This window comes from Rhinoderma darwinii, chromosome 1, assembly GCF_050947455.1.
Source record: "Rhinoderma darwinii isolate aRhiDar2 chromosome 1, aRhiDar2.hap1, whole genome shotgun sequence".
In the NCBI taxonomy this organism is placed as follows: Eukaryota; Metazoa; Chordata; class Amphibia; order Anura; family Rhinodermatidae; genus Rhinoderma; species Rhinoderma darwinii.
In genome coordinates, this window is record NC_134687.1 from 80,800,704 (window position 1) to 80,824,260 (window position 23,557).

Genomic DNA, 23,557 nt, shown 5'->3' on the forward strand with positions numbered 1-23,557 from the left:
AGGAAACGGGGCGGCGAACGAACAGTCAGGACCAGGACGAAGTGAGAACACCCGAGCGGGCACGGAGACAGAAGCAAGCCAGGGCAAGCAAAGCAGGTCAAGCAGAACTGCAGCAAGGCAGAAGCACGGCAGAAGCAGGCTGGAGCAAGCAGCAGTGGGGCCAGGAATCCAAAAGAATTACAAGCACTGAGGGAGAGCACAGGGCAGGTAATAAAGGGCAGGGGGCGGAGCTAACTCCGAGAGACCAGGCCGCGATAGGCTCTCCCACTCCTGAGCCTGCCACCCTGGTTGGTGGGAGATGGTGTCAGTCGAACAGGTCTGGCCTCAGGTGTGGATTGATTAATCCCAGGAGTATAGCTAGATGAAGTACCTGGCAGATCCCTAACACACACTTAGCGGAATAGGTCCCTTTCATGGGCCTCAGGGCAACCAGACTGTCTCTCAGTCTTATTACAACCCAACTCAGGGCTGTCACGCTCACACTTTTCCTGAAGTGATGACTCCCAACCTCTCCCAGGGCCTTTCTTATCAGTCCACCGGAATGTCTCATGTCTGCTATACACCGTCTATTGCACAGCACCACACAGGCTCCTACAGGCGCACCTCTCAGGCTATCTCAGACTCTCTCATGCGGTCACGGTCCCCAGTCTTATCTTTTGGCGGCTTGGCTTTCAGGCCTTGCCTATAGCTCAACCGCTGATTTCAGCAATTAACCCGTTAAATGCAGCGCTCGATTGCGATTGCCACATTTAGGGAGTTTGTAGCACATCAGCAGCCCCCATGCAATTGTGGGGGTTGCTGATGCTTGTAATGGCATCCAGAGGCCACACAACGGCCTCCAGGTCTGCCATATACGGAAGCCTATGAGGACCAGCCTCTGGCTGGTCCTCATAGACTTACAGTCAGAGTGACTGTGACGTCACACTGACCGTTGGAATACATTACACTACCCAGGTAGTGTAATGTATTCTAGCAGCGATCAGAGCTGCAGGTAAAAACAATAAAGTGTAAAAAGTAAAAAAGTTAATAAAAATGTTTTATAAAATTGTAAAAATAAAAGTTGTTTTTTTTCCCTATAAGAAGTCATTTATTATAGGAAAAAAATGAAACCGTTAAAAAAAAGTACACATATTTGGTATCACTCCTTTCGTAACGACCCAAACTATGATGTTATTTTTCCCGCACGGTGAACACCGCAAACAAAATAAACGAAAAACTATGCCAGCATCGCTATTATTTGGTCACCACCCCTCCCAAGATATAGAATAAAAAGTGATCAAAAAGTCGCATTTACCCCAAAATAGTACCAATAAAACTACAACCCATCCCGCAAAAAACAAGACCTCCCACAGATTTTTTGAGTAATAAATAAAAAAGTTACGGCTCTCAGAATATGGTGTCTCAGAAAATAAATTATTTTATAGAAACGTAATTTTATTGTGCAAACGCTGCAAAACATTAAAAAAAAAGTTTCCACTGTTTTGGTCCTTCCGGGGCGTTGCAAACCCGACATGGCACTGAACACCAATCCAGCAAAATCTGCTCTCCAAAATCCAAAAGGCGCTCCTTCCCTTTTGAGCCCTGCCGTAAGTCCAAATATCAGTTTATGACCAAATATGGGATATTGCCGTAGTCAGGAGAAATTGCTTTATAAATGTTGGGGTGCTTTTTCTTCTTTATTCCTTGTAAAAATGAAAAAATTCTATGTTTTCGCAGAAAAAAGGTGATTTTCATTCTGCAAAAAAAAAACTGTGGGGTCAAAATGCTAACTATACCCCTAGAAAAATGCCTTGAGGGGGTGTCGTTTCCAAAATTGGTTCACTTTTGGGGGGTTTAGACTGTTTAGGCACCACAAAACCTCTTCAAACCTGACATGAATATATTCCTAAAAAAATGAGGCCCCAAAATCCACTAGGTGCTCCTCTGCTTCTGAGACCTGTGCTTCAGTTCATTAGCACACTAGCGTCACATGTTGGATATTTCTAAAAACTGCAGAATCTGGGCAATAAATATTGAGTTGTGTTTTGTCTGGTAAAATCTTCTGTGTTACAGAAAAAAAATTATTAAAAATGAATTTCAGCAAAAAAAAAATAATTTGTAAATTCCACCTCTACTTTGCCTTAATTCCTGTGAAACGCCTAAAGGGTAGAAAATACTTCTGATATATAAGGCCCTCAAAACCACTTCAGAACTGAACTGGTCCCTGAAAAAATAACCTTTTGAAATTTTCTTGAAAATATGAGAAATTGCTGCTAAAGTTCTAAGCCTTGTAACGTCCTAGAAAAATAAAGGGACATGAAAATAACGATGCAAACATAAAGTATACATATGGGAAATGTTAACTAGTACCTATTTTGTGTGGTATTACTATCTGTCTTACAAATAGATACATTTAAATTTAGAAAAATGTTTTTCACAAATAAGTATTGAATTTATCGACCACATTTTTAAATTAACATAAAGTACAATATGTCACGAGAAAACAATCTCAGAATTGCTTGGATAGGTAAAAGCATTCCAAAGTTATTACCTCATAAAGTGACAAATGTCAGATTTGAAAAAATTATCTGTGTCCACGAGGCCAAAACAGTCTCGGTCCTGAAGGGGTTCATTAGACTACATACAAACAGTAACAAGAAAGAAAAAACAGTCACATTAGTAAGTGGTGGTAAGGCTTACCCCCCTTACACTCCTATATCCCCCATGATAGGCTGTGCAAGAGTGAGGGATAACCACAGTGCATTTTAAGAAGGGGAAGCCTGGACAGGGAGATGTGATTCTTTTTCTAATCTGTAAAATGGCGGCCTGAGATTTGGACCAAATTTGATTTGTGTAATATCGCGTTGCTCATTCCTAATGTACTTTAGCTTATACACATTTTTTTTGCTGTGCGAAGTAAAGAAAAGAGTATTTCATGTCAATCAATTAATCATCCATTATTTCCAATTTAAATAGTTTTTGCATTAACTCCTCTTCAGAAAATTACCATAGATATTAAAGAGTTGCAAACATATTTTAGCGATTAAAGGGGTTATTTCAAAATTAGAAAAATATGTTTGCATTCTTCTAGAAACAGTGGCACTCTTTCCATGGGCTGTGTCTTGTATTAAAGCTCAAGTGAATGGGGCTGAGCTGTAATACCACACACAGCCAATGGACAAGAGTGACATTGTTTCTAGACGAAAGCCATGTTTTTCTAATGTCATACAGCCCTTTGAGTTTGATGAATCCTCGTTCTGAAAGAAACATAAACTCATTCATATACTTGTAAGGGTTGCCTACTCTAGACCTGCTACAATGCTAAGTCCGGCAATAATCCTACGTAATACCTCCATACTATGGCATTCGATGGAGGATGCCACAATTTTATTTCAGCTGGATTCATACAGTATAGTAGGTTCCCATGTACAGTCGGGCCCCATAAACCTCCATGAGTGCTGTATTATGGTTCCATACAACTCGGAGGTTATACAGGGTGGGCCATTTATATGGATACACCTAAATAAACTGGGAATGGTTGGTGATATTAACTTCCTGTTTGTGGCACATTAGTATATGGGAGGGGGGAAACTTTTCAAGCTGGGTGTTGACCATGGCGACCATTTTTAAGTCGGCCATTTTGTATCCAACTTTAGTTTTTTCAATGGGAAGAGGGTCATGTGACACATCAAACTTATCGAGAATTTCACAAGAAAAACCATTGTGTGCTTGGTTTTAACGTTACTTTATTCTTTCATGAGTTTTTTATCTCATTATGGGTGTCAGGTCTGAGCATTCCTAGATGAACAGTTTCCTGGAAAGTGGATTGGTCGTCGTGGGCCAGTTGAATTGCCCCCTAGGTCTCCCGATATGACCCCCTTAGACTTTTATCTTTGGGGTCATCTGAAGGCAATTGTCTATGCTGTGAAGATACGAGATGTGCAGCAACTGAAACTACGGATACTGGAAGCCTGTGCTAGCATTTTTTCTGCGGTGTTGCTATCAGTGTGTGAAGAGTGGGAGAAGAGGGTTGCATTGACAATCCAACACAATGGGCAGCACTTTGAACACATTTTAAAAGTGGTCAGAAACTTGTAAATAACTCATGAAAGAATAAAGTAACGTTAAAACCAAGCATACCATTGTTTTTCTTGTGAAATTCTCGATACGTTTAATGTGTCACATGACCCTCTTCTCATTGAAAAAACTAAAGTTGGATACAAAATGGCCAAGTTCAAAATGGTCAACACCCAGCTTGAAAAGTTTCCCCCCTCCCATATACTAATGTGCCACAAACAGGAAGTTAATATCACCAACCATTCCCATTTTATTTAGGTGTATCCATATAAATGGCCGACCCTGTACAGAGCTATAATACGGTTGTGTTATTCTATTTTACATTTTGCTAATTAACTTTCCTTACAATAAAATCAATATGCATTAAGCAGTACTGTTGATTTAAATTAGTTTCTTAAACGAGAAATGTATTTTATTAATTTTATAAATTAATATTTTTATATTTTTATTAATTGAATCTAGTATTTTATGAATTTTATAAATTCATATTTACATTTTTTTTTTTTCACTTTTACACAGAGTGCTTAGCAATACTGATTAGTATAATTCAATATGTCATTCTGGATTAGAGATGATAAACACATAGTATGGACTACAATAATGTGTAATGTCCAGCAGCACCAAAACCCAAATAATGTTGGGGGCCTCTTAGGAATCCTGACTCTGGAATCTTATCGATAATATAATTTGTGTCAGCATAACGTCATAGATGGTTGAATACAGGGGCGTAGCTAGAGGCTCATGGGCCCCGATGCAAGAATTCTTACTGGGCCCCCCCCCCCTTGCAAACTTCTCATGGCCGACGGTCCGCAGCTTTCAGCTGCATCGCTGGGTCTCCTAAGTGACCCAACAATGCAGCACTAGCAGCCGGGGGCGTCACTAAGGCTGGGTTCACACACCCTATTTACGGACGTAATTCGGGCGTTTTAGCATTGAATTACGTCCGAAAATGCGGCTCAAAAGCGTTGGCAAACATCTGCCCATTCATTTGAATGGGTCTTACGATGTTCTGTGCCGACGGTCATTTTTTTTTACGCGCCGCTGTCAAAAGGCGGCGCGTAAAAAAGACACCCGCGTCAAAAAAGTGCCTGTCACTTCTTCAGACGTAAATGGAGCCGTTTTCCATGGACTCCATAGAAAAACAGCTCCAATTACGTCCGTAATGGACGCAGCGAAAGACGCCTGCACATGCCATTACGGCTGAAATTACGGTGCTGTTTTCTCCTGAAAACAGCACCGTAATTTCAGCCGTAACAGACGCTGCCGTGTGAACATACCCTCAGGGCTTAAAATGTCAGGGAAATAGCCCCAATACATATGTGTCCGCCCAAAAAAAAGTGTGTATATGAGACAGCATAGCATATCTATAGCACTACGACCCTATAAACTATGGATAGGATTAGATACAGCGGCTCAGCAGACAGTATCACACATGATAGGATTAGATACAGTGGCTCAGAAGGCAGTATCACACATGATAGGATTAGATACAGTGGCTCAGCACAGTATCACACATGATAGGATTAGATACAGTGGCTGAGCAGACAGTATCACACATGATAGGATTAGATACACAGCTCAGCAGACAGTATCACACATAATAGGATTAGATACAGTGGCTCAGCAGACAGTACCACACATGATAGGATTAGATACAGTGGCTCAGAAGGCAGTATCACACATGATAGGATTAGATACAGTGGCTCAGCAGACAATATCACACATGATAGGATTAGATACACAGCTCAGCAGACAGTATCACACATGATTGCATTAGATACACAGCTCAGCAGACAATATCACACATGATTGGATTAGATACACATCTCAGCAGACAGTATCACACATGATTGGATTAGATACATGGCCCAGCACGCTGACATTGCGTCTCCAGCGCTGGACCCAGGATAGGTAAGAATAATAATTTTGCTTCTTTATGTGTTACTGATTATTTTTGTGTGTTTGTTTTTTTACAGGTTCGGTTGTTGGACTTCGGATTCGAGGACTTCAATGACGGCGTTTTTTTTATTCTCAATAAAATGGTTAATGAGGGTTGTGTTTTTTTATTTCAATAAAATATTTTTTCTATGTGCTTGTATCTTTTTAAACTTTATTATCACCGCCTTAGTAATGGCCGCTGGCTGATTGACGACCTCCATTACTAAGGCGAGGCTTAATGTTAGCAGGTGCAGAGGCTACACTAACCCCCATCATTACGCCGGTACCCACCGCCACCAGGAGTACTGGGAAGAGCCGGGTACGAACCAGTACCCGATCATCTGTAGTGACGGGCAGGCACCAGGGTGGCCGCAGGCTGGTAGTATTAGGCTGGGGAAGGCCAAAAACAGTGGCCATTCCCACCCTTGTAATGCTGCCTGCTGCTGCTGTGTTGCATCTGGCTGGTTATGAAAATTGGGGGGGACCCCAAATCGTTCTTTCCAATTATTTTATTTTTTTTTTAAATGACGTGGGGTCCCCCCCATTTTTCATAACCAGCCAGATACAATAAAGCAGCAGCAGCCTAGCATCACCAGGGTGGGAAGGGCCACTGTTTTTGGCATTTCCCCTCCTGATAATACCAGCCTGCGGCCACCCTTGTGGCTGACCATCACTACAGATGGTCAGGTACTGGATGGTACCCGGCTCTTCCCAGCACCCCTGGTGGCGGTGGGTACCGGTGTAATAAAGGGGGTTAGTGTTAGCCTCTGCACCGGCTATCACTAAGCCCCGCCTTAGCAATGGACGTCGTCAATCAGCCGGCGGACATTACTAAGGCGGTAGTAATATAGTTTAAAAAAAAAAACACAAAGACATAGAAAAAATATTTTATTGAAATAAAAAAAAACCCACAACCCTCATTAACCATTTTATTGATAATAAAAAAAAAGCCGTCATCGAAGTAGTCCTGGAATCCGACGTAGTCCAACGACCGAACCTGTAAGAAAACACACAAAAAATGATTAGTAACACATGTGTTAGGCTTAGATACAGGGCCCATGTGTGATACTGTCTGTGGGACCCTGTATCTAAGCCTACCACAACGTAGGCTTAGATACAGGGTCCAGCAGACAGTAATCTTATACAAGATTATAAGATTACTGTGTGCTGGGGCCCTGTATCTATACCTACAGTGTGGTAATCTAAACCTACAGTGTGGTAGGCTTAGATACAGGGCCCAGCAGACAGGATCACACATGGGCCATGTATCTAAGCCTACCATGTGATTGGCTTAGATACAGGGCCCAGCAGACAGGATCACACAATCTGTGATCCTGTCTCATGGGCCCCCTAAGCCTGCTACATCGTAGGCTTAGGGGTTGTGCAGCCCCTAAACATTGATGGCCTATCCACAGGATAGGCCATCAATAGCTGATGTGTCGCCCGGGACCCGCAAATCAGCTGTTTTGAAGGGGCCGCAGCACTCGTACGAGAGCTGCTTCCCCTTCATTTCACTGTGTCGGCGATTCACAGTGTGAGCAAGTAGTGAAATGAAGGGGAAGCAGCTCTCGTACGAGTGCTGCGGCCCCTTCAAAACAGCTGATTGGCGGGTCCCGGGAGTCGGTCCCCGCCAGTCAGGGCTAACCTTACCTTCCTCTTCGGCCGCGGCGGGAGTTCTGTCGTCTCGATGCTGTGCGCGGCGCATAGCGCTGTGACGTCATGCGCTGCGCACAGCGCTGTGACGTCAGGACCTCCGCTGCCATCCGGAACCAGGAAGGTAAGTAAAGTATGTTACTATAGTAACAGGGGCCCGCGGCCCGAGTTACTATAGTAACTTTTTATTGATGTGGTGCGGGGGGCCGTGGGCCCCCCTGGCTTCGGGGCCCGGTCGCAATTGCGACCGCTGTGACCCCTATAGCTACGCCAGTGGTTGAATAGAGTGCTTATTCACCCATGCAGCAACGTTTCAGGCCTCGCAATGAGCCATTTTTCAAGCAACGATTCAGTGTACATCAGAGTATAAATGAACCATGTCATCAAATACAACCTAATTGTGCAATAAATACAGGTATCAGGTCATATAAAACATATAAAATTCATAATATAAATCGTAACATACTGTACATATGATTATTAATTAATTATGAGGGCACATTCACACATGGCGGAATTGCTGTTGAATTCTGCTGCGGACAGTCCGCAGTGGAATTCTGCAGCAGCCGTTTTTTCATTTCTTTCTATACATTTTTAAGAAAGTTAGTTGACATGTTGTGAATTTTCCCTCCGCAGCATGATTATTCCATTGCGGAGAAGAAGCAAAATTTCACTGCAGATTTCAGCCTTTGCAATACAAAAACTGAAATCTGTGGCAAGTCCGCTGTGATATCTGCAATGTCTGAATTACCTGTCAAATATGCAAATGTTGGTGCAGATTCGTTGCGTAATTGCCCCAAATCTGCACCAACATTTGCAGCGGAAAATTTCTTCCATGTCTGAACATGGCCTTAGGCTGAGTTCACACGTTGCGGATTTGTTGCAGATTTTGTTGCGGTTTTGACGCAGATCTCACCCTTTTGCATTGCAAAGTGTAAAATCTGCGCTGAAAATCTGCGTCAAATCCGCGACATGTGAACTCAGCCTAAGGACGGATTCACACGAGCGTGTGCGTTTTGCGCACGCAAAAAAAGCTGTGTTTTGCGTGCGCAAAAGGCACTTAACAGCTCCGTGTGTCAGCCCTGTATAATGCTGTATAATTACGACACGCGCGTCACACGGAAGTGCTTCCGTGGGGTGCGCGTGATTTTCACGCACCCATTGACTACAATGGGTGCGTGATGCGCGAAATACGCACAAAGAACGGACATTTTATTAAGGCCTTATTTACACAAGAGTATTTAACGTCCGTGATACGCACGTGAAAATCACGCGCGTCGAACGGACATATGTAAGTCAATGGGGCCGTTCAGACATTCTGCGATTTTCACGCAGGGGGTGTCCGCTGTGTAAAACTCACGACATGTCCTATACTTGAGCGTTTTTCTCGCATCACACACCCATTGAAGTCAATGGGGGCGTGAAAATCGCGCAAAGCACACGGAAGCACTTCCGCGTGTCGCGCGTGATTTGCGCTACAGTTGTTAATCCGGCCTTAGAGTATGTGCACACGACCTCTTTTCAGACGTAATTCAGGCGTTTTACGCCTCGGATTACGCCTGAAAAGACGGCTCCAATACGTCTGCAAACATCTGCCCATTGCTTGCAATGGGTCTTACGATGTTCTGTTCAGACGAGGTGTAATTTTACGCGTCGCTGTCAAAAGACGGCGTGTAAAATTACGCCTGCGTCAAAGAAGTGCAGGACACTTCTTGGGACGTTTTTTGAGCCGTTTTTTCATTGACTCCAATGAAAAACAGCTTTAATTACATCTGTAAAAGACGCCGCAAAAACGCAAGTACATGCGCAAACGTCTGAAATTCAGGAGCTGTTTTCGCCTGAAAACAGCTCCGTAATTTCAGATGTAATTGCAGTTATCGTGTGCACATACCCTAAATCTTTATATACATCAAAAACAGTGAAATAATGTCATTATAAATTATACCGTATATACTGTGTAAAATTGTCAACTGTGTTAAAAAAACAATCAAGAGTTGATATAAAGCACTTGGGGTTCACTGCTGATAAGCCAACTCCACGTCATTGTGTTGTACTTCACAAAGCGGCATTGGTCAGACTGCGCCTGTGTTAGTTCACTGTGTTCATGAATGTGTAGAACTATTGAGTGCATGTGACTCATTGTTACCACATTGTTGCCAAGTAACACTAAACATTCTGCCATGTTCATACAGATCATGTATTCCAATAACCCAGCAACCTTAGACGCCATTCGCATATAACTTTCTACGTGGCTCAGAAGCATACTGCTGGAAAAATACAGTACATTTGCAGCAACACAACATGCCTTGACGAGTCAGAGTTGTTCTGGTGGCATGAAGGGCACCTAAACAACATTAGGCAGGTGGTTTTAATGTTATGGCTGATCGATGTATATAATTAATTGGTTTTTTTTAATCTGAGATGTTGAGGACGAAAACGGTGGGCATTCAGCGCTATATACGACAATCCATGGGTTATATTACTTAGACAGCCTGCTTATTTGCCATACATCCAACTGGAGGCTCTTCTAGGGCTAGATAGTCAGCCCAATGAATAGCTAGATAGCCCTATTGATACACTGTAGTTTTCCGACTATTAATCATCATGGTTTTCAATCTGTGGGAGGGACAATGTAACAGTGTTATATAAATATACACAACATATTAGTAGTTTTCAAATCAAAATAATAATGATGATGATTTTCAACCAGATTAATCGTAAACCAAGGTGTCTAAAAAGGTACCAATATTGGTCCCAGTTTTCATCCCTTATTGTTTGTAACCGACATTAAATAACATGTGGTAGCACGTTGTAATGACGGGGGTAGGGAAAACGGACAAGTGAGCCCTAATCTACCCGCCACTCTGTCCCTGCCTACTTGCAACGACCTGCCCTAGGCGACGGGGTACAACTGGGCGGCGGTCCCTACGCTCAGTAAGTGCACGAGACAAACAGACAAGGGAACACAAAGCAAAGGGAAAGGGGCAGTTGCCCACGGCAACACCGTGAGCAACAAGAGTGGTGAACGAGCCGAGTCAAACCAGGAGTGCACGAGGTACCAAACGCAGAGCAGGAGAGTAGTCAGTAAAGCCAGGGTCAGTATGGAGCAGGATCAAATAGATAGAAGCTGTAGCTGGGCCAGGAAACCACACGAGAAAAATCACAAGCAAAGGAGGAACAGGAAAGGCAGGTATAAATAGACAGAGGGCGGGAGCTAGCTCCGTCTGGCCAGGCTGCGATAGGCTCTCCCACTCCTAAGCCTGCCATCCTGAGTGGTGGAAGATAGAGTCAGTCTCAGAGACATAGACTCAGGTGCAGACTGATTACCTATGGGAGTATCCACAGAAGTTGTGCCTGGCAGATCCTTTACAGTACCCCCCCCTTTTATGAGGGGCCACCGGACCCTTTCTAAGTGTACCTCGTTTATTGGGGAAACGAAGGTGGAACTTCCTGACCAATACCCCAGCGTGAACATCCCGGGCGAGTACCCAAGTCCTCTCCTCAGGCCCGTATCCTCTCCAATGGACCAGATACTAGAGGGAGCCTTGGACCATCTTGCTGTCTACAATCTTGGCCACCTCGAACTCCACCCCCTCAGGGGTGAGAACGGGAACAGGAGGTTTCCTCGAGGGAGCCAAGGACGGGGAGCAGCATTTAAGGAGGGAGGCATGAAACACGTCGTGTATTCGAAAAGATGGGGGCAACTCCATTTGGAAGGAGACAGGATTGAGGACTTCAATGACCTTATACGGCCCAATAAACCGGGGGGCAAACTTCTTGGACGGGACCTTAAGGCGCAAGTTCCTAGACGATAACCACACCAGATCCCCGACCATAAACAAGGGGTTAGCAGAACGTCTTCTATCAGCCTGAGTTTTTTGTACGCTCTGGGACGCCTCTAGGTTCTTCTGAACCTGGGCCCAGACTGTGCACAGTTCCCGATGAACGACCTCTACCTCGGGATTGTTGGAACTACCAGCTGAAACGGAGGAGAACCGTGGATTAAACCCAAAATTACAGGAAAAGGGGAGACCCCTGACGAGTTACTGACCCGGTTATTAAGGGAAAATTCGGCGAGGGGAATGAATGAGACCCAATCATGTTGACAGTCAGAGATAAAACACCTTAAATATTGTTCTAGAGATTGATTAGTCCTCTCAGTTTGGCCATTAGTTTCAGGATGGAAGGCAGAGGAGAAGGACAGATCAATCTCCAACTTTTTACAGAAGGCTCTCCAAAACAAAGAAACTAATTGTACCCCTCTGTCCGAAACAATATTGACAGGGACCCCATGGAGACGTAGGATGTGTTTGACAAAAAGAGTAGCTAACGTCTTGGCGTTGGGTAGTTTCTTGAGGGGTACAAAGTGGCACATCTTACTGAAGCGGTCTACTACCACCCACACCATCGACTTGCCTTGAGATGGAGGCAAATCGGTAATAAAATCCATGGAGATATGGGCCCAAGGTCTCTGGGGAATGGGCAAAGAACGTAGTAAGCCCGCTGATCGGGACCTGGGAGTCTTGGACCTAGCACAAACCTCACAAGCGGCGACATAGGCCTTAACGTCTTTAGACAACCCAGGCCACCAATAGTTTCTGGCAATGAGGTGTTTGGTACCCAGGATGCCTGGATGACCAGATAGTGCGGAGTCATGATTTTCCCTAAGTACCCTTAGCAGGTATTGCAGGGGAACAAACAGCTTGTCCTCAGGAAGGTTCCCGGGAGCTAAACCTTGATCAGCCGCAATTTCAGAGACTAAATCAGAATCAATAGAAGAAATGATTATACCAGGAGGCAAAATACAAGCAGGATCTTCCTACGAAGGAGGGCTGGCCATGAAGCTACGCGACAGTGCATCGGCCTTAATATTTTTAGACCCAGCCCTATAGGTAACCAAAAAGTTGAATCTGGTAAAAAATAGCGCCCATCGAGCTTGTCTCGGGTTTAGCCTCCGGCCAGATTCTAGGAAAACCAGATTCTTGTGGTCGGTAAAGACCATTACCTGGTGCCTAGCCCCCTCCAGGAAGTGGCGCCACTCTTCAAATGCCCATTTAATGGCTAAGAGTTTGCCGTTGCCAATATCATAGTTACTCTCAGTGGGCGAAAACTTCCTGGAGAAGTAGGCACAGGGACGGAGATGGGTGAGGGACCTGGTACCCTGGGACAAGACCGCCCCCACTCCCACCTCGGAAGCGTCAACTTCCACGATAAATGGCTCCATTTTGTTGGGCTGAACCAGCACCGGGGCCGAGATAAAGCACTTCTTAAGGACCACAAAAGCCTGCACAGCCTCAGGAGGCCAGTGGAGGAGATCAGCACCTTTGCGAGTGAGGTCCGTAAGAGGCTTAGCGATGACCGAGAAGTTAGCAATAAATCTCCTGTAATAATTAGCGAACCCCAAAAAACACTGTAACGCCTTCAGGGAGGCAGGTTGGACCCATTCCGCCACAGCCTGGACCTTGGCGGGGTCCATGCGGAATTCATGAGGAGTGAGGATTTGACCCAAAAATGGTATCTCCTGTACCCCAAACACACATTTTTCGGTTTTCGCAAACAGTTTGTTTTCCCGAAGGACCTGGAGCACCTTCCTGACATGCTCAATGTGGGAGGACCAGTCCTTGGAAAACACCAGTATGTCATCAAGGTACACTACAAGAAATACCCCCAGGTAATCTCTCAAAATCTCATTTAAGAAATTCTGGAAGACCGCAGGAGCATTACACAACCCAAAGGGCATGACGAGGTATTCGAAATGACCTTCGGGCGTGTTAAACGCAGTCTTCCACTCATTCCCCTCTTTGATGCGGATAAGGTTATACGCCCCCCGTAGATCAAACTTAGAGAACCATTGGGCCCCCTGAACCTGATTAAAGAGATCAGGAATCAAAGGAAGGGGATACTGGTTCCTTACAGTGACCTTATTCAAGTTACGGTAGTCAATGCATGGCCTAAGACCACCATCCTTCTTCCCTACGAAGAAGAAGCCAGCACCTACCGGAGAAGTAGAGGGGCGAATGTAACCCTTGGCCAGGCATTCCTGGATATACTCTCTCATGGCTTCACGTTCGGGACAAGAAAGATGAAATATCCTACCCTTAGGAAGCTTAGCTCCTGGTACCAATTCGATAGCGCAATCGTATTCTCTATGAGGAGGTAACACTTCGGAGGCCTCCTTAGAGAAAACATCAGCGAAGTCCTGAACAAACTCAGGTAGTGTGTTCACCTCCTCAGGGGGAGAAATAGAATTAACAGAAAAACATGACGTCAAGCATTCATTACCCCATTTGGTAAGCTCCCCAGTATTCCAGTCAAACGTGGGATTATGCAACTGCAACCAGGGAAGGCCTAAAACCAAATCGGACGATAATCCCTACATCAACAGTACAGAGCACTGCTCCAAATGCATGGAGCCAACAAGGAATTCGAAAACAGGGGTATGCTGAGTAAAATAACCATTAGCAAGAGGAGTGGAGTCGATACCCACTACCGGGACAGGTTTAGGCAAACCAATCAAAGGCATAGCTAGAGACATAGCAAATTCCACAGACATGATATTAGCAGAAGACCCTGAATCCACGAAGGCACTGCCGGTAGCAGACCTACCACCAAAAGAGACCTGAAAGGGAAGCAATATTTTATTACGTTTCATATTTACGGGAAATACCTGTGCGCCCAAGTGACCTCCCCGATGATCACTTAGGCGCGGAAGTTTTCCGGCTGCTTATTCTTACGCCTAGGACAGGTGTTCACTTGATGCTTGTCATCCCCACAATAGAAGCAGAGACCATTCTTCCTGCGGAACTCTCTACGTTGTCGGGGGGACACGGAGGCCCCGAGTTGCATAGGTACCTCCGAGTCTTCCGTGGAAGAGCGAAGCAACGGGACCTCGGGAGGCATCATGGGGGAGTCAGAGGGGAAAACACAGAAACGTTCAAGCTGTCGTTCCCTGAGACGTCGGTCAAGTCGTACCGCTAAAGCCATAACCTGATCTAGGGAGTCAGAAGAGGGATGGCTAACTAGCAGGTCTTTCAGGGCGTTCGACAGACCCAACCTAAAGTGGCACCTTAAGGCAGGGTCATTCCACTGAGAAGCTACGCACCACTTCCTAAAGTCAGAACAATACTCCTCAACAGGTCTCTTACCCTGACGTAAGGTCACCAGCTGACTCTCGGCAAAGGCAGTCCTGTCAGTCTCGTCATAAATGAGTCCAAGAGCAGAAAAGAATAGATCAACGGAGGAAAGTTCAGGGGCGTCAGGAGCCAAGGAGAAGGCCCACTCTTGGGGCCCTTCCTGGAGCCGGGACATAATTATACCCACCCGCTGGCTCTCAGAACCTGAGGAATGAGGCTTTAAGCGAAAGTAGAGCCTACAACTCTCCCGAAAGGAGATAAAAGTCCTCCGGTCCCCTGAGAACCGGTCAGGCAACTTGAGGTGGGGTTCAAGAGGTGAGGTGAGGGGCACTACCATGGTAGCGTCAGGCTGGTTGACCCTCTGAGCCAGGGCCTGGACCTGTAGGGAGAGACCCTGCATTTGCTGGGCCAGGGTCTCAAGGGGGTCCATAGTAGTGTCACGGAGCAGGGTAGACTAGGTATACGGGCTTGTGATTATGTAATGACGGGGGTAGGGAAAACGGACAAGTGAGCCCTAATCTACCCGCCACTCTGTCCCTGCCTACTTGCAATGACCCGCCCTAGGCGACGGGGTACAACTGGGCGGCGGTCCCTACGCTCAGTAAGTGCACGAGACAAACAGACAAGGGAACACAAAGCAAAGGGAAAGGGGCAGTTGCCCACGGCAACACCGTGAGCAACAAGAGTGGTGAACGAGCCGAGTCAAACCAGGAGTGCACGAGGTACCAAACGCAGAGCAGGAGAGTAGTCAGAAAGCCAGGGTCAGTATGGAGCAGGATCTAATAGATAGAAGCTGTAGCTGGGCCAGGAAACCACATGAAAAGAATTACAAGCAAAGGAGGAACAGGAAAGGCAGGTATAAATAGACAGAGGGCGGGAGCTAGCTCCGTCTGGCGAGGCTGCGATAGGCTCTCCCACTCCTAAGCCTGCCATCCTGAGATGGAAGATGGAGTCAGTCTCAGAGACATAGACTCAGGTGCAGACTGATTACCTATGGGAGTATCCACAGAAGTTGTGCCTGGCAGATCCTTTACACACGTATTACATATATCAATATGTGTTTTATTGAGGCCTTATTTAGATGAGCGTATTTAACGTCCGTGATACGCACGTGAAAATCACGCGCGTCGCACAGACCTATGTAAGTCAATGGGGTCGTTCAGACATTCCTTGATTTTCACGCAGCGGACTGTGTCCGCTGCGTAAAACTCACGACATGTCCTATACTTGAGCATTTTTTGCGCATCACGCACCCATTGAAGTCAATGGGTGCGTGAAAATCGCGCACAGCACACGGAAGCACTTCCGCGTGTTACACGTGATTCGCGCTACAAATAAATGAAGGGAAAAAAACAAGCACCACATTCATTGCAGTTTCAAAGCATCGAAACCGTGTGTCATAGGGATGCCATATGTGTGTAAATCACGAAGCCACGAACCAAACACTTATGACACACGGAACTGCAACGCCGCGTTTTTTGCGCACGCAAAACACAAATGTTTGTGTGAATTTCGCCTAAATGTTGTTACAGATTTATACATTTTTAGTAAGTGAAATATTATAGCTGACCTATTATAGCCCCAATCTATTTGTTCTTTTCAGTGAAGTATATAGTTTATTCTACTGTGGGAAGATATACTGTACGTTATATGATTAGGGAGTGATATGTTTTTCCATGGGTTATAGTGCATACATTGTCTTAACATAATATTATATGGAACAATTAGCAGTAGTATCCCTACCTCTGCCATATAGGTGGGTGCCCCAATAGCCAAATACGAGAGATCCAACAATATATGGTTGTTGTATGGACAACGTGTTCGCAAGTTGCAGTCACTGGGTTTCTGAACCTAGATTCAGTTGTGGGCAGCATTGAGGGGAGGTGATATGGATAGGGCATTTAGGGGTCAGGCTGCTGCACTAGCCTTAAACTTTTGTATGTTCCCAGCAGTACGCATTTGAGCCACGTAGGAAGTTCTCTGCGAATGACATCTAAGGTTGCTGAGTAACTGGATCGCATGATCTTGATGGCAGAATGTTTAGCATTACTTGGCAACAATGTATAAACAATGAGTCACATGGACTCAATGGTCCTACGCATGCGCAAACACTGAGAACTAACGCAGGTGCAGTGCGACCATTGCAGCCTGGCTAAAGTACAATACAATGACGTGGAGTTGGATTGTCAGCGGAGGATCCAAGTGCATTTCATCGACCCTTGATAATTTTTTAAACACAATAATTACATTGTTTTACTATTTTTGATGTATGTAAAGATTAATATGGAATATTTATATGACAGATTATTTGTGAATTACATATATTTTATGTGACATTATATTTACCGCACAATTAAGTTGTATTTGGTCACTTGGGATATTTATTCTTTGATGCACACTGAATCATTGCTTGAAAAAAGTACATAGTAAAGGCTGAAACGTCGCTGCATGGGTGAATAAACGCTCTTTTCAACCATCAACATCGAAGTGCTGTCTCAACTTTTTCTTTTATGTCATGGGATGGACTGCAAGTATCATAAGGTGTTAATGAAGAATCTTTAGAAACAATTAATTACTCCAGCGAGACTAATTTTGTTCAACAGCTCGAGTAGTGACACAGATTGACAAACAGAGCAAAATTATTTAAATATTTTGTATATGCATTCCAAACACTAGTCAATAAAACTTCTATTAAAAGCAATCCTCATATATTCTTCAAAAGAAAAGAAAAACTGTCCTGGACTTCAGGAGGATGAAAGTTTGCTCAATAAACATCAAGAGTTTTCTTGCACAGCAAATTGTAGAAAAAAATATTTCAGAAGATCAGTAGTGTCTATAAGCTCAGAGCAATTTTCAAAAGGGCTTCGGAGCACTCCAATCTCTTTGGCATTGTTCATAGATTTCAGATTGCAGATTGCCCTTGAATTGGATCATCGTTTTTTTTACAATTTTGTATCAGATCTCCGAGCAGCATTAACAGATTTTTACTAGATTATTTTGGAAGTCATCTGAACTCACAGAATCCAGGCACGTGATTTCTGACATGTCTACATGATATGTAAAAAGATCACTTTTAGATGGAGTTCCTCTTGTCATTAAACATTGGAACTGTCAGATTAACAAAGCAGTATACTTTCCGAATTTTTAGAACAAGCGGATTAAGCACTATGAACTTCTGCACAATATAATACTGCCAAAATATAATAAGCATTGACAAAATCTATTCAATATTCACACATGTGAATATGTTCTGCAGAGGTTAATTTATATTGTATTAAAGGTGTTTTCCCATCAAGGACATTTATGACATATCCACAGGATATGCCATAAATGTCAGATAGATACGGGTCCCACCTCTGGGACTGGTATCAAGTCCCAGAGGTGGGACAGCCTTCGAACTGCCGCCCGAGGTCATGTAATCCTTCTTTTCTGTCTTCTTCTGATCTGTAAAATGGCGGTTGTCATTTTGAGCAATTTGTGCGGGACAAGTCCCAAAAGTTTTGGGTTTGTTAATATCTGAAACTTTTGGGAAATCTGTGTAGAATCAATTTGTGTGTATCTAACCTTTCAGGTGAATTTTCAGAATAAGCTATCATATGTGTGTACATGAGGAACAGAGATGAGCGAACCGGGACAACCGAACCCGGTTTCGGTCCGAACATCGTGAAAAGTTTGGTTCGCAGCGAATCCGAACTTCACAGGGTTCGGCCGAACCCGTTTTGACCGAACCCGGCTACATTTTGGCGCCTGCCACATGTTAGATGTAAAATGGAGGATTTCACAATATCACCTGACATCAGGCTACCCCATAATGCCTTGCAAACGGCTCTCCCAGCCAATCGGGAGGCAGCATAGGGGCGGGCTCAAGCCTGCAATAAAAGTCTATGCACGGAGCTCAGCGGCCATTTTACAGACAGGAGCTGTAGGAATAGCATCTCTGTGCAGTAAGGGAAAGCTTTAGGAATCCAGCAATCGAAGGGGCTCATCCACTACAGCGGGAGTCTACTCTCAACATCCAAATTGCAATACAAATTCTCCATTTGCCAAGCCAGTGTGTGAATAAGCTTTTAGAAGGGGCTCATCCCGGGCCGTTGCATCCAACATGCAATACAGACAGCTGAGGCAGCCTTTGTAGTACTACAACGCCCAGCATTCCCTGAGTCAGTGCAGTGGCTGATAGAAATTCGCATTCATTGCCATTTGCCAAGCCAGTGTGTGAATACGCTTTTAGAAGGGGCTCATCCCCGTTACCGTTAACATAACAATCCAACTTGCAATACAGGCAGCCTTTGTAGTACTACAACGCCCACCATTCCCTGAGTGCACCGCAGCGTGGCTGATAGAAATTCTCATTCATTGCCATGTGCCAAGCCAGTGTGTGAATACGCTTTTAGAAGGGGCTCATCCCCGGCCGTTGCATCCAATTTGCAATACAGGCAGCTGAGGCATCCTTTGTAGTACTACAACGCCCAGCATTCCCTGAGTCAGTGCAGTGGCTGATAGAAATTCTCATTCATTGCCATTTGCCAAGCCAGTGTGTGAATACGCTTTTAGAAGGGGCTCATCCTCGTTACCGTTAACATAACAATCCAACTTGCAATACAGGCAGCCTTTGTAGAACTACAACGCCCAGCATTCTCTGAGTGCACCGCGGCGTGGCTGATAGAAATTTTCATTCATTGCCATTTGCCAAGCCAGTATGTGAATAAGCTTTTAGAAGGGGCTCATCCCCGTTAACATAACAATCCAACTTGCAATACAGGCAGCCATTGTAGTACTACAACGCCCAGCATTCCCTGAGTGCACCGCGGCGTGGCTGATAGAAATTTTCATTCATTGCCATTTGCCAAGCCAGTGTGTGAATACGCTTTTAGAAGGGGCTCATCCCTGTTGCATCCAACTTGAAATACAGGCAGCTGAGGCAGCCTTTGTAGTACTACAACGCCCAGGGCCAGCATTCCCTGAGTCAGTGCACAGTGGCTGATAGAAACTCTCATTCATTGCCATTTGCCAAGCCAGTGTGTGAATAAGCTTTTAGAAGGGGCTCATACCCGGCCGTTAACATAACAATCCAACTTGCAATACAGGAAGCCTTTGTAGTACTACAATGCCCAGCATTCCCTGAGTGCACCGCGGCGTGGCTGATAGAAATTTTCATTCATTGCCATTTGCCAAGCCAGTGTGTGAATACGCTTTTAGAAGGGGCTCATCCCCGTTGCATCCAACTTGCAATACAGGCAGCTGAGGCAGCCTTTGTAGTACTACAACGCCCAGCGCCAGCATTCCCTGAGTCAGTGCACAGTGGCTGATAGAAATTCTCATTCATTGCCATTTGCCAAGCCAGTGTGTGAATAAGCTTTTAGAAGGGGCTCATCCCCGTTAACATAACAATCCAACTTGCAATACAGGCAGCCTTTGTAGTACTACAACGCCCAGCATTCCCTGAGTGCACCGCGGCGTGGCTGATAGAAATTCTCATTCATTGCCATTTGCCAAGCCAGTGTGTGAATATTTAGCTTTTAGAAGGGGCTCATCCCCGTTATCCGTTAACATAACAATCCAACTTGCAATACAGGCAGCCTTTGTAGTACTACAACGACCAGCATTTCCTGAGTGCACCGCGGCGTGGCTGATAGAAATTCTCATTCATTGACATTTGCCAAGCCAGTGTGTGAATATTAAGCTTTTAGAAGGGGCTCATCCCCGTTATTTGTTAACATAACAATCCAACTTGCAATACAGGCAGCCTTTGTAGTACTACAACGCCCAGCATTCCCTGAGGGCACCGCTGCGTGGCTGATAGAATTTCTCATTCATTGCGATTTGCCAAGCCAGTGTGTGCATATTAAGCTATTAGAAGGGGCTCATCCCCGTTATCCGTTAACATAACAATCCAACTTGCAATACAGGCAGCCATTGTAGTACTACAACGCCCAGCATTCCCTGATTGCACCGCGGCGTGGCTGATAGAAATTCTCATTCATTGCCATTTGCCAAGCCAGTGTGTGAATATTTAGCTTTTAGAAGGGTCTCATCCCCGTTACGTTATCCGTTAACATAACAATCCAACTTGCAATACAGGCAGCCTTTGTAGTACTACAACGCCCAGCATTCCCTGAGTTCACCGCGGCGTGGCTGATAGAAATTCTCATTCATTGCCATTTGCCAAGCCAGTGTGTGAATAAGCTTTTAGAAGGGGCTCATCCCCGTTGCATCCAACTTGCAATATAGGCAGCTGAGGCAGCCTTTATAGTACTACAACGCCCAGGGCCAGCATTCCCTGAGTCAGTGCACAGTGGCTGATAGAAATTCTCATTCATTGCCATTTGCCAAGCCAGTGTGTGAATAAGCTTTTAGAAGGGGCTCATCCCCGTTAACATAACAATCCAACTTGCAATACAGGCAGCCTTTGTAGTACTACAACGCCCAGCATTCCCTGAGTGCACCGCGGCGTGGCTGATAGAAATTCTCATTCATTGCCATTTGCCAAGCCAGTGTGTGAATAAGCTTTTAGAAGGGGCTCATCCCTGTTGCATCCAACTTGCAATACAGGCAGCTGAGGCAGCCTTTGTAGTATTAAACGCCCAGGGCCAGCATTCCCTGAGTCAGTGCACAGTGGCTGATAGAAATTCTCATTCATTGCCATTTGCCAAGCCAGTGTGTGAATACGCTTTTAGAAGGGGCTCATCCCCGGGGTTTTGATTCAACTTGCTGCACTCCAGCACAGCAGTGAAATGTATGGTAAAAAAAAGGTTGTGAAAGGACGGGGTAGAGGAAAAAACACCCATGCCATGTCCTCTTCCAGTCCAAATGTTGGATCTGTTGGTGCCAGACCCAGTACCAGCATTTGTGGCACAAGACATGTGCCCAGTTCCACTAGTAGCAGCAGCCATGTGCCTGCTAGTAGTAGTAGCAGTATCAGCAAGCCAGACTTGTCCATCTCCTCCAGTGGGCGGGTTACTTTAGACAATACGGCCATTGTGGACTAGTTGGCTGGCTCGCGGTCATCTCAGCAGAAAGACTGACGATCTGGCTTCAAGCCAGGCTTCGTTGGATTCCAGATCCCCTACAGTTCCTTGGCACAGTGACAGTAGTAATATGGGTATTTGTAGCGTTTCCATTCCATCATCTATGTCTTCACTCCCCCTTCCTAGCGGGAAGCCATCTTTCCTGAGAATCCTAAGAGACATCTCCTCGGGTGCGAAGGAAGATACTGAACAACATAGTGATGATGATTTGTTTTCCGCGAGTCAGCCAACGGAGTGTGTTGCAGCGGTGGTGGAGGGGGAAGCGGTGTCCGAGGCGCATAGCTGTGGTAGTGGGGGTGTTGGTGGTAGCCGTGGTGGCAGACGCAGTAATGAGGGGGGGCATGGAGCCCGCCATGATGTCACATCACATTCACAACACAGTGACAGAAGTGGTGGGGATGATGAGGAGGGCTATGATGATGTTGTTTTAGACAGGACGTGGGAACCAGGTGACGAGGTGATGACGGCGTCAGAGGAGGAGGGTAGTAGTGGCGGCACTGGCAGTGATAAACAGCCAAGCCGAGGTAGGGGCAGAAGCCAATCTGCAAAACGTTGCAGCAGTAGGGTCAGCTCAGGAGCCGGTGACGGCGACACTGATGCTACTGGTGTAGGCTCCCGAAAAAAGCCTGCCAGACAAGGGGCAAGCTCGGGTGGTGGTGGTGGACGTGGTACTACCTCTTTACGGTACTCTGTCGTGTGGCAATTTTTCTGAACCTTCCCGGAGGACGAAAACATGGCACAGTGCCGTATCTGCAAGCAGAAAGTACGGCGTGGGCTGGGCAGCAATGTAGGAACTACCGCTCTACGTAAACACATGGAGCGGCATCACAAGGCCATGTGGGACAATCGACATGCCCCACCATCATCATGTACATCTAATGAAGACCCCTCTGCCGCTGCTGCTGCTGCTCCGAGTCCCTGTCATCTAAGTAGTAGCCAGGCCTTATCCACCATGTCGTTGTCATCATCATCATCACTGTCATCTAGTGCTCCTCCTACGTCCCGTCAGTTATCCATTACGGAATCGTTGTCCAATAAGCAACAATATATACCCAGTCATCCACTTGTCATGCGGCTTAATTCACACCTGGCTAAGTTTTTTGTGGTGCAGTCGCTGCCGTACCACCTGGTCGACTCCGCCGGCTTCAAGCAATTGATGGCGTGCGCTCAGCCTAGGTGGCGAATACCTAGCTGCCATTACTTCTCCAAAACAGCTGTCCCTGACTTGCACAAGCACGTGGAGGAAAGGTGGGCCAGTACTTGCAATTATCCGTGTGCAGCAGGGTACATGCCACCGTCGACACGTGGAGCAGCAACTATGGGCAGGGACAGTACATGTCTTTCACGGCCCACTGGGTCAATATTTTGCAGTCCGATGCACCACCGCAGCAATGCCAGGCATTACCACCTCCACGCTTGTATCTTTCTGGTTCAACTCCGGACACCAGGCGCCTACCGTCCTCCTCCTCCTACTCCTCCTCCTCCTCCTCGCCCTCCTCAATGGAGGTCTTCCCGTCCCCGACAGGACACAGCGTATCTTCCACTCCTCCTCCCTCCTCTTTTCATAGGTGCAAGGTGAAGCGCCACAACGCTGTCTTACACCTGATGAGCCTGGGCGAGAAAAGCCACACAGGGCATGAGCTGCTGCTGTGCATCAAGGAGGAAATCGCACGCTGGCTGTCTCCTCTGAAACTCACACTGGGCAATGTTGTCTCTGATAACGGGAAGAACGTTGTGGCTGCACTGCGT

The 23,557-nt window shown here is 45.8% G+C and overlaps 1 protein-coding gene across 1 annotated transcript in view; it reads left to right on the forward strand.

Moving 5' to 3' along the window:
- Nucleotides 1–23,557, forward strand: part of TUSC3 (tumor suppressor candidate 3) — a 716,299-nt gene that overhangs the window by 91,768 nt on the left and 600,974 nt on the right. The window lies entirely within an intron of this gene.